At 40.3% G+C, this 12500-nt stretch overlaps 1 long non-coding RNA gene across 2 annotated transcripts in view; it reads left to right on the top strand.

Moving 5' to 3' along the window:
- LOC135094279 (uncharacterized) overlaps positions 1 to 12500 on the top strand; it is a 220936-nt gene that overhangs the window by 150352 nt on the left and 58084 nt on the right. The window lies entirely within an intron of this gene.

Here is a 12500-nt window from a genome sequence, read left to right as displayed (position 1 = left end):
TCATTGCTATTTGGTGCTCCTTTTCCTGCTCTTTCTCTTCTTCTGTCTGTTTCTCCTTCTTTTCTTCTTCTTCTTCCTGTAACTCTTCTTGTTTCCCTATTTCCACACTCCTTTTCTTTTTATCATCATCTTTTTCTCACACTCATATTCTTTGCTGTCCTTGTCTTAATCTTCTATTCCTCTTTTTTTTTCTCTCTCTCTATTCCCACACTCCTTTCCTTCCCTATTCGCATATTTACTTCTGTATTCACCCTCCTTTCCTATCCTCACTTTTCCTCACCTCATCTTTCTCTTCCTCTTTTCTGTACCTTCTGTTCTATCTCCATTCCCACACTGCTTCCTATTCGCACCTCCTCTTCCACCTCCTCTCCCTCCATTCCCACACTCCTTTCCTTTCCTCACCTCCTTACTACTCTTCCTGGCCCTCCTCCTTCCTCGCCTGACTTGGCCTGCGCCACTCGCCCAGCTTGACACATCCTCCCCTCTAAACACACTACTCCTGCCACAGATTATAGTCTTCACAGGGATGGTCGTCCGGGCGATTACTCTCAAGTGAGTAGCTTCGATTCACAACACAAGGCCGGGTGGACCTCAACACTTTGCCCAAACGTTCCCCGAAGCTTTAGGTATTAGACACGGGTCCCTGCTTGCTTGCACCTGCCTAAACTTCACCTGTTTCTGGGTCCTTAAATGCTGGGTGTCTTGCTTCGACCAGTCTCCCTTCGCCTTATTTCGAATCGACTTTTTTTTTTTTTTCTCGTTCCGTCTCCCTTTGCCGTCTTGCTTAGATTTGTCTGTGTTGGGTTTGTATTTTTTGTTTTTTTGTGTGTTTTTGTAGTTTTTTGGTGGGGTTTCTGTGTGTGTGTGTGGGTATAAGTGAGTGGGTTCAGGTGTGTTTAGTTGTGTGTTTAAGTGTGTGTGTGTGTGTGTGTGTGTGTGTGTGTGTGTGTGTGTGTGTGTGTGTGTGTGTGTGTTTGCTTCACTTGCTTCACTTGCCTCACTTTCACACACACACACACACACACACACACACACACACACACACACACTAAAAGCTTGAATACTTCCTTCCTCTCCCAAGGTTTCAAACAAGACTTGACGTAAGAAAGAAGACTAGAGAGAGCAAAATAGAGATTGTCCAAACCATTACGATAAAACGAGGAAAGGAAACACTGTAGAAGGGAAAGGAAGTGTTTTTTTATTTATATTATTTGATAGTTGGATATTTTTAAAGTTTACGAGTTTATTTACAGAATTGTGCATAGATTGGTTTGAATAGCGTCTGGTGAAATTAATGAACGTTGAATTTCGCTACTTCTTTCTCGGGTAAGACATTCAAATTCACAAGAAAAGTGAATATAGAGAGAAAGAAAAAAGCATGAATAAAGTGAAGATGTCAACACGAAACCAAGAGAAGAAGAAAAGAAGAAGAAAAGATAAATAAAAAATGATAAGAAAAATGACAATACAACTTATACACTAACCATGACAACAACAAGAACAACAACAACAACAACAACAACAACAACGAAGGAAATAAAAAAAGGTAAAGAAAAGAACAACTAGACAGATAATAAGAAGCAAAAGAAGGATACATCAACAACAACAACAAGAACAACAAATACTACTACTACTACTACTACTACTACTACTACTACTACTACTACTACTACTACTACTACTACTACCACCACTGCACCACATCTACACACACACACACACACACACACACAACCCTCTCCACCACCACCACCACCACCATTACTACACACACACGCATCAGCACAGGAAAGTGATTCAGTTTCTCCTAGTGATGTGGAAGCATTATATCTTTGGTTGCCCTCTACACGACTCGCTCCTCTCCCCACCATTCCAGCATCTTTATTATAGTATTCGCAGATTGAAAAAATGACAGCTGCATTGCACGAAATCTATCCCAAAGCCACGATTTTATTTCTCCCCTCCTGCTCCGGCCTCAGTATTGGATCCCTTTAAAGAGGACTGAAATACCTGGGCCGAGATGTCGTGACTCGCCGAACCGTCCCTTCCTTCGCCTTGTCACGGGTGGTGGTGGTGGTGGTGGTGGTGGTGGTGGTGGTGAGGGAGGAGTAGGGGGTAAGAAAGTCATGTAAAGAAGATTGAAATATTGTTTTCTATTTAACGTTAAAGTAAGATTATAGAAGAGTGGAGGAGGAGGAGGAGGAGGAGGAGGAGGAGGAGGAGGAGGTAGAGGAGGAGCATCTGTACTTTCTAAATATACGAGTTTTCATAAAATATAGTAGCTGAATTGTACTCTCTCTCTCTCTCTCTCTCTCTCTCTCTCTCTCTCTCTCTCTCTCTCTCTCTCTCTCTCTCTCTCTCTCTCTCTCTCTCTCTCTCTCTCTCTCTCTCTCTCTCTCTCTCTCTCTCTCTCTGCCTGTTTATCTATTTGTCAATGTATCTCCTTTACTCTTTTTTTATTCCCACAGCTTCTCTTCCTCCGTTTTCTCTTCTACTTCCATCCCTATCCTCCTCTTCCTTTCTTCCTATCTCCTCCAACAATCTCTCTCTCTCTCTCTCTCCCCCATCTTCTCTACCCATTATCTCCCCCTTTCTCTCCAAACTCTCTCCTAACCTCCCTCCGTCCCTCCCTCTCTCCTTTGCCTACTCCGCCCCCCAACCAACCCTCCCCATCCTAAACCCTCTCTCTCTCACCTACCTCTCTCCTCCCCCACAATCACCCTCCCCCTCCCCCCTCCCCCCATCAGTATGAGATGCTGATTCATAAGATAAAATACTTCAAACTTGGAGACTAATTCACGTTATGGTAATCTCAGTCGGTGGGGGGCGCGTCTCCCCGCCAGGCGATTGGGGGGAGATTGGGCGTTCGATTCCTGGTGGCCTTGTCTTTGGTTTCCTTATGTTTATTTGTTTATTTATTTATTTATTTATTTGTTTATTTTTTATTTATCTATTTATTGGTATTGGTCCTCGTTTCTCTTTTTTTCTTTCTTCTATTCCTCTTCGTTTTATTTTCTTATTTCTCCTGCTCTTCTTCTTTCTTGTAGCTTACTTTCTTATGTTTTTCGTTCTCCTAACTTTCTTCCTCCTATTCCTCTCCGTTCTTCTAGTTATCATTGTTTTTTTGTTCTTTTCTATTTGTTTTTTTCTGCTTCTTTCTTTTCTTCTTTTCGTATTCTTCGTTCTTCTAGCTTCCATCCTTTCTTTCTTTTATTCCTCTTCGTCCTTGTTCTCTTTTTCTCCTCGTTTTTTTTTCTGATTGCTTTCTTTCTTCTCTTCTTTTTCTTATTCCTCTTCGTTCTCTTGAATTTGCTTTTTTCTTCTCTTCTTTTTCTTATTCTTCTTCGCTCTCTTAAATTTTCCCTTTTGTTGTTCGTTCTTTTAAAATTCCTTGTCTTATGTTTTTTTTTCTGGTTCTTGTCTGTCTTCATTTATTTTTTTTATTCTCTTCCTCTTCCAGTTTCATTCATCTAATCTTTCTTTTTTTGGGGGGATAAAGAAAGAGGGAATAATAAGAAGATTTAAATAAGATAAGGTAAGGTTTAATTATATATATTTTTTACATAACTCTTATTTCCATTATTACTTAGCATCTTTATTAACGTTTTTTCCAATTTCCCTTCTTTCGTGAAATAAAGAAGATAAAAATGTAAAGAAAAAAATAACCCTCTTAATTTCGATTATTATTATTATTATTATTATTATTATTATTATTCCTTCTGTTTTCATTATTATTCAGGAAATGGCTGTTTTTTTATTATTCTTTTTTTCATTCTTATCTTATTTGTCGCTTGACTTTCATATCAAGAAGCTACTTTCATCCCGACCAGTTATTTTTTGCTCTCTCTCTCTCTCTCTCTCTCTCTCTCTCTCTCTCTCTCTCTCTCTCTCTCTCTCTCTCTCTCTCTCTCTCTCTCTCTCTCTCTCTCTCTCTCTCTCTCTGAACTAAACTACCCTTCTTTCCTTCTTTTCCTTCCTTCCTTCTTCACTTCATTTATTCATTCATTTCCTCCCACTTTTATTTCCTTTCATAATCTTTCCTTCTTTCTTTTTCATCTTCCTTTCTTTTCCTCCTCCTATTACCGTTATTTGCTTTTTTTTCATCTCTCCTATAACTTACTTTCTTTTCCTCCTTTTCCTCATCCTCCTCTTCCCCACTTCTTCTTTAACCTTTTCTCCTTTTCTCGTCTCTCCTTCATTTCTTTCTCCGTCTTCATCATCACTTGTTCATACCATTCCCTCCTTCCCTTCTTTATTTTTCTTATCATTCATTCGTTCTTCTTTCCCATCATCACTTCCACACTTCATTCCCTCCTTCTGTCTTTCCCTCCTTCATTCTCCTTCCTGCCTCTCCTTCTTCCCTTTTCCCTCCTTCTCTCCCTTCTCACTATTTCATTCACTCTTTCCCTTCACCATCCCTTTAAACTATTCTCTCTTGTCCTTCTCTCCTTCATTCTCCTTCCTACCTCTTCTTCATCCCTTTATCCTCCTCCTCTCCTTCCTTACTACTTCATTCACTCTCCTTGCCTTCACCATCCATTTAAATTATTCTCTCCTTCCCTCCTTCACTCCTTCATTCTTCCTCCTACCTCCCCTTCATCACTCCCTCACCACCTGCAACTCCTTACCTTTACAAGTAGAATCTAATCGCCTTCAGACTGCACGTAATGGAGTCTGCTCAGGCTAAAGGGGGTTGGATCTGATTTAGGAACATGAAAATTGTAAGCTGCCAGATTCATAAGGGGTTAGATTCGCCCCGAGGTGGGTTGAAGGAGGATCCGAGCGTGTTTGGTATAGCGAAGCGAGGCGTGCTGCGTCGCTCGTTGAGAAGCTAAATGGGATTGAGTAGTTTATAAAAGCGATTTGTGAGTATTGAGGTGTTTAAGTCTCGTTTTTTGCTGTTTTTTTTTTTTTTCTTTTTTTTTTTGTGGGGGTAGTTAAGGACGGTATGCGTTTGATATTGGTGTTTGTCTTTTTTGTTTGTTTTTGTGTGATTGAGAAGGTTATGTACCCAAATACACACACACACACACACACACACACACACACACACACACACACACACACACACACACACACACACACACACACACACACACACACACACACACACACACACACACCAACGAACTAATTAACTCATCACACACACACACACACACACACACACACACACACACACACACACACACACACACACACACACACACACACACACACACACACACACACACACACAAAAAAACCACACCAGAAAATAACTAGGAACAAAAATTTATGAAGAAAGGGAGAAAAAAAAACGAAAGAAGAAAAGGAAAATAATGGTATAGACGGGGAATGAGGAAGGAAGTGGGCATGGGAAGGGAGAAAGGGAGGTGGGAAGGGAGGAAGAGGGAGAGAAATTAGTAGAGGGGGTCGGGGAGCAACGCTAGGCCATATATTTCATCTCTTGAATCTCTAATTGAACACAAAACCCATAAATCAAATACAATAAACCTTTCATTTATCATCGCCGACTAGAGCAAGGGTAGGCGAGGCAGGGCTGGGGAAGGGAAGGGAAGGGAAGGGAAGGTAATACTGTCAGGGATTTTTACAGGGGAACTGGGTAGAACTTAGGATGAGTTTAGGTGTGTTTGTTGTTGGGAATTTTATTGACCTTTATTTATTTACCTGTTTCGTATTTCCCACCGTTTTCTTATCTAACTTTTTTTCGAATCTTACCTCTCTCACTTTTCTCACCTTACCTAACCTAGCATAAATATCTGATAGCCAAACAGAACCTTGCCTTGTCTTTCCCTGCCTCACCTAACATAACTTCAATCTAACATTTCTTAATCAACCGCATCTTGCCTTACCTCACATAACATAACTTTTATTAGTCAAATATTTTTTTTTAAAGAATCCTGTCTTGTCTTTCCTTACCTAAATTTACCTTTACTTAACTAAACCCGACATTATCTAGGCTACTTTACCTTGCTTCACTTACCTAACGTTGCCTTACCTAACCTAACTTTTACCTAACAATTCTCGATCTACCTTATATTGCCTTAACCTAACCTAACCTAACCTAACCTAGCCTTAACCTAACCTAACCTAACATTTCCTAATCAATCGTGTCTTGTTTTACCTCACCTAACTTAACATTACCAAAGCAATATTGCCGTACCTAAATCTACCTAACCTAAACTTATCTAACCTTACCTTTCCTTCTCTTCCTTAATGAACCTAACTTAATCTTAACCTAGCAACATCTCAACCTTACCTGATCTAGCCTAACCTTTCCCTGCCTTCATTAAGCAATCTTACGTAATCTCATCTGATTCTTACCTTGCCTTACCAAATCCAATCACGTCTAACTCATGCCTGTCCAACACAACAAACAATGCACATACACATAGTAATATTCACATCAGAGGGGCTACAAATGAAGAGAAAAGTAGTCTATTGTAAAAAGTATAAGAATTTTGAAACCAGGTAAATTTTGACAGGTGTGCTTGCAGATAAACTAGACAGGAAATTGAGGAAGAGAATGCATAACTTAGAATGCAAATACTCAACTAACTATCGTACCAGATGCAAAATTAAGGAAAAAAAATACTTGGAATGCAAAAAAAAAAAAAACAGTTCATACCAGGTTGAAAATAAAAAAGAATTAACAAATACAAATACTCAAATAACTATCATAATGAAAAAAAAAATACTGAACTTGGAATACAAAACACTAAAAAAAAAATAGTTCATACCAATTATACTCAAACAACCATTACTACAGATACACCAGACAAAAATACAAACCAATAGTGAGCATAGACGTGAATATAACCCTTAACAACAGCCAACACACAGGTAACACACAAGTAACACACAGGTAACACACAGGTAACACACAAGTAACACACAAGTAACACAGGTGAAAGCAATCAGCTGGGGAGGTGTAGCTGATACAGGTACGCTAGTTAACAGGTAAGCGGCGGACAGGTGAGGGGGCCACGTGAGCGAAGCCTTCAGGAGAGCCGGGCGTGACCGAAACACAAAGGGAAATTAGGATCTGAATCGTTATCGTTGATCTGAAAGAGGATCCGATTCTTCTACAGCGTGTACCAAGGGGTGTCCATAGATGGCGGGGTGCTGGGGGTGAAGAGAGAGAGAGAGAGAGAGAGAGAGAGAGAGAGAGAGAGAGAGAGAGAGAGAGAGAGAGAGAGAGAGAGAGAGACGGAAAAAAAGGAGAAAAATAATAATAAGTAGAGGAGAAAGAGAAAAAAAAGGAAAGGAGGAAGAACAAGGAGAAAGTGAGAAAAAAGTGATTCATACGAAAAGGAAGAGATAAATAAATGGAAGAAATTTATTAGAGAAAAAAAAAAGAAGAAATATTATCTTCACTTACAGAGAGAGAGAGAGAGAGAGAGAGAGAGAGAGAGAGAGAGAGAGAGAGAGAGAGAGAGAGAGAGAGAGAGAGAGGAGGCAATAAAAATCAGGCTAAGGTATGCCAGTTATTCATTATATATGTAATCAAGAAATTATGAATAAATGAAGGCATCACAAAAATGCAGCGAGTAAGAGAGAGAGGCAAGTTAACTGACAGACAACAAAGACACACAAATAATACACTAAACACCACATTAGGAAACACACACACACACACACACACACACACACACACACACACACACACACACACACACACACACACACACACACACACACACACTACCACTAAAACAATGATGCAAAAAAAAGAAAAAAAAAAAGGGCAAGAAAGCAAGTAACACAAAAAGTACAAAAAAAAAAGCGTAATAAACTTGAATCTTGAGGAGTGACTGGCTACCTGGTGACTTTCTGCTCTCTGTGCACTCACTAACCCCAATTATTGTGTCTGGGTTCGACTCCCGGAGAGGTGGAGTACATATTTAATGGCTCCATGCAACTTGTAACCTTATGGACCTCGGGATAAGTACGCAAGTGCCATTTTGAAAGGTAGCCATAGAAAGGTAGCGGGTGAAATGGCTTCGTGTTTGTTGAAAAAAAAAAATAATGGATAGATAAATAACTGGTCACTTTAATTTTTATTTTAATTAATTATTTACCTGATTCGTTGTTTTGAAAGATAGAAAACGGACAATAAAGTCTTTCATCTTTAAAAAAAAAATCTTAGTTTCTTTCATTTTCATCGTAATTTACATTTGGCTTCGATCTTATAGTTCTGGTCATAGATTAGTGATTTTGTGAATGATACAGAAAACGGAAGTAAATAGGACATTACCTCGTCTAAAAATTCTAATAGTACCTTAATTTCACTTCAAAATTTAAAGGATACTGAAATGAAAAAAAAATTACAAACTTTGCTCATATATATATTTTTTTTATTCACCTTCACAACAACACTTGAACAAAAGGGATGATAAAGAGCCGAGACATTCAAGTAATACTCGTACACTAAGAATCTCTCTCTCTCTCTCTCTCTCTCTCTCTCTCTCTCTCTCTCTCTCTCTCTCTCTCTCTCTCTCTCTCTCTCTCTCTCTCTCTCTCTCTCTCTCTCTCTCTCTCTCTCTCTCTCTCTCTCTCTCTCTCTCTCTCTCTCTCTCTCTCTCTCTCACGACCGCCGCCGCGCCAAGGTGACTCACTGTGCCCGTCTCCTGTTTTCTGTTGACTGATGAAAGGTTTACCACAGTACCCCCTTCCCCCTCCACCCCTCTCTACCCCTTGCCTCCCCCTCTCCCGTCACCCTCCTCCTCCCCAACCCTCCAGCTCCCACTCCTCCTCCTCCTCCTCCTCCTCCTCCTCCTCCTCCTCCTCCTCCTCCTCCTCCTTTCCACCCCCTCATCAGCATACCTAAAGAAAATGGGTAATGCTTTCATAAAAAACGGGAAGGGGAGTGAAAGTTGTGGGTTATCTGTCTCTGGCGCCTCCTTTTTTTATTGATTTTTTTATTGTATAACTTTCTTATTTTTTTTTAGTTTTTTTATTAGTCGATTTGTGTCTGTTTTGTGTCTGTTTGTATGTCCAAGTTTGTTTGTTTGTTTATTGGTTTGTGTTTGTGTTAATTTCTTTGCCTGTCTGTATTTACTTTTCCTTTCTATTTCCTGTCTGTTTATCTGTTTGTTTACTTGTTTATGTGCTTGTCTGTCTGTCAGTCTGTTTTACTGTCTGCTTTTGAGTCATTTAGTCAGTCAGTCAGCCAGTCAGTCAGTCAGTCAGTCAGTCAGTCAGCCAGTTAGTCAGTCAGTCAGTCAGTCAGTCAGTCAGTCAGTCAGTCAGTCAGCCAATCAGTCAGCCAATCAGTCAGTCAGTCAGTCAGTCAGCCAGTTAGTCAGTCAGTCAGTCAGTCAGTCAGTCAGTCAGTCAGTCAGTCAGCCAATCAGTCAGCCAATCAGTCAGTCAGTCAGTCAGTCAGTCAGTCAGTCAGCCAAGTCAGTCAGCCAATCAGTCAGTCAGTCAGTCAGTCAGTCACTCACTCACTCACACTTATAAATCTAAGCTCAGTATATATTTTTCTCTAACAATAATTTACATAAAACTCTGTCTATTTCACCAACACTAACCTGGCCCCTCTTCTAGCTGGTGAGGGAGGAGAGGGAGGTAAAAACAACCTCCTCCACACTCTTACTCACGACCTCTCTCCTCCTTACCTCCCTCCTTGCCTCGCTTCCTCTTCCTCCTCTTCCTCCTCCTGCTGCTGTCTCGATTTTTTTTTCTTTTAAGGATTTTTATTTAAATTTTATTATTGTTTGTGTATATGGTGTATTTCTCTCTCTCTCTCTCTCTCTCTCTCTCTCTCTCTCTCTCTCTCTCTCTCTCTCTCTCTCTCTCTCTCTCTCACCGCATGTGTTTTATTGGATTTCATTGAGAGAGAGAGAGAGAGAGAGAGAGAGAGAGAGAGAGAGAGAGAGAGAGAGAGAGAGAGAGAGAGAGAGAGCGGTTTAAGGTTATCTTGTGCTGAGATGTAACAGATAAAACCGAGATTGTGCAAGACTGGATTCTCTCTCTCTCTCTCTCTCTCTCTCTCTCTCTCTCTCTCTCTCTCTCTCTCTCTCTCTCTCTCTCTCTCTCTCTCTCTCTCTCTCTCTCTCTCTCTCTCTCTCTCGCTCGCTCCGTAAAATTAACAAACAATAAAACAACATCAAACGTTTTCTTTCCCCACTCTCTCTCTCTCTCTCTCTCTCTCTCTCTCTCTCTCTCTCTCTCTCTCTCTCTCTCTCTCTCTCTCTCTCTCTCTCTCTCTCTCTCTCTCTCTCTCTCTCTCTCTCTCTCTCTCTCTCTCTCTCCCCCCCCATTCCCTTCCCTTTCCGTCCCTCCCTTCCCTCCCTTTCCCTTCTCCCTCCCAGAGCATCAGGTTGACCTTTGGCCCTCCCCCTGACCCCCTGACCTCCTTGCCCTCCCATACCTGATGACATTTTGCGCTCGCCCTCGTGAAAGTTGAGGAAGGGAGGGATGGGATGAGATGGGGAGGGTATTAACTGAAGAAGGTAGGGAGGTTGCGTTGTGTAGGAGGAGTAGGTAGGGAGGAGGAGGAAGAAGAGGAGGAGGGATTAGAAGATTAGAAGGAACTAAATATAAGGAAAGATAGGTTAGGTTAGGTTAGGTTAGGTTAGGTTAGATAGATAGAGAATGAGAAGGGGGATGGAAGACTGGAAGGGAAGGAAGTGAGAAATGAGTGATGAAGGAAAAGGAAAACTAGTTAAATGAATGAAGGAGAGGAAGAAGAAGAGAATAAAAAAAGAAAGACAAGTAGATGGAAAAAAGTGTAGTTTGAAAATAGGAAGGAATGAAGGATATAAGAAAGAAGTAGCTGTACAAATGAAAATAAATATAGAAAGAAGGAAATAAGTGTTAGTAAATTGAAGGGAAGAAAGGGAGGAGTGAATAACGAACGAAAAAGGAACTGTGAGAGAATGAAGGAATAAAATAAAGAAGGTGGGAAGAAGTAAAGAAGGATTGATAGACTAAAGGGAAGGAAGAGTGAAGGAGCAACTGAGTGATGAAAGAAGAAGAGGGAAGTGTAATGAAGAAGTGAAGGAAAAGAAGAAAGCGGATAGGAGAGGATGAAGATAGAATGAAAGGAGGAGGAAGGATGAAATTAGTGATGAAATAAGAGAATGCAAATTAAAAGGAAAGAATAATAATGGACGTTAGAAAAAAAGGAAAGAAGGAAAAGGAAAGACAAGATTAAAGAAGGAAGATAATAGAAGAAATAAAACAGAAAAAAAGGAAGAAGAAGAATGTAAAATAATTAGAGAATGGAAAGAGGACGTGAGCAGAGAGAGAGAGAGAGAGAGAGAGAGAGAGAGAGAGAGAGAGAGAGAGAGAGAGAGAGAGAGAATGTTGAGAGATAAGGATAAAATGTCTCTTTATCTCATCTAGTCACGTCTCTCTCTCTCTCTCTCTCTCTCTCTCTCTCTCTCTCTCTCTCTCTCTCTCTCTCTCTCTCTCTCTCTCTCTCTCTCTCTCATCTGCATTTGTTTATATTTTCCTTCCAAATTTTTTTCATTTATTCTTTTTTTCTTTCTTTTCTCTTCCATTAATTTCTTATCTCATCTTCTTGTTTATCTTTTATTTATTTTATTTATCGTCTCTTTGCTTCTACACCATCTTATTTTTCCCTCCTGATCCTAATTATTCATTCTTTCTTCCTTTTCCTTTTTTTTTCTCTCCTTCCCATCATCGTCATCTTTTCTTCCTCTCCTACCTCTTTCATTTCATGTCCTCCTCCTTTTCTTCTTTCATTTCTCTTATTATCATTCCCTCCTTTTCCTCCACCGCTTCTGGTACCATCAACACCACAAATACTTACCTCTCCTCCTCTTCCTCATCCTCCTCTTCCTCTTCTTCCTCCTCTCTAACCATCACCAACTCCTTCATCCAAACTATCTCTTCTTATCCACCACCACCACCACCACCACCACCACCACCACCACCACCTCTCCTCTTTTCTCAGACAAACACCTTATTAATTACAGATCTGGTTGTATTTATGCCCCCGAAGGTCCTAGTAGTGGGCATAACCCTTGACTCGTGACCCCTGACCCCTCGTGACCTTAGGCTGCCCAATTTACATATAACGCCCTGACAAGCTTGATAGTATCACGGGTGGGGGAGAGGGAGGTAGAGGGAGAGGAAAGGAAAGGTGGGAATTATTTTATCGTTAGAGGGGGAAGGGAGAGAGAGAGAGAGAGGGGAAGGGGGGAGATGGATGGAGGGAGGAAAGGGAAGGAGGGGGAGGGAAGGAGGAAGAGAGAATAGGAGAGGGTGAGAGAAATTAACCTGAATATAAACACAAGATGGAAATAGTAAAGTAAAAAAAGAGAAAAAAAGAGAAAAAGGAAAAAAATATTACAGCAAATTATGAAAAAAAGTGAAGTGAAGAAAAGTAAGGAAAAACAATTTATATTTAGAAAAGAAAAGAAAAAAAGAAAAGAATATAAGTTGCAAATTGAGAGATGAAGAAAAAAATTAAAATAAATAAACAAATTAAGTAATCATCTCCTTCTCCTCTTCCTCTCCTC

The sequence above is a fragment of the Scylla paramamosain genome, chromosome 45 (assembly GCF_035594125.1).
Source record: "Scylla paramamosain isolate STU-SP2022 chromosome 45, ASM3559412v1, whole genome shotgun sequence".
Classification (NCBI taxonomy): Eukaryota; Metazoa; Arthropoda; class Malacostraca; order Decapoda; family Portunidae; genus Scylla; species Scylla paramamosain.
Note: the sequence above shows the minus strand (reverse complement) of the source record. Positions and strands in the feature narration are given on the sequence as shown.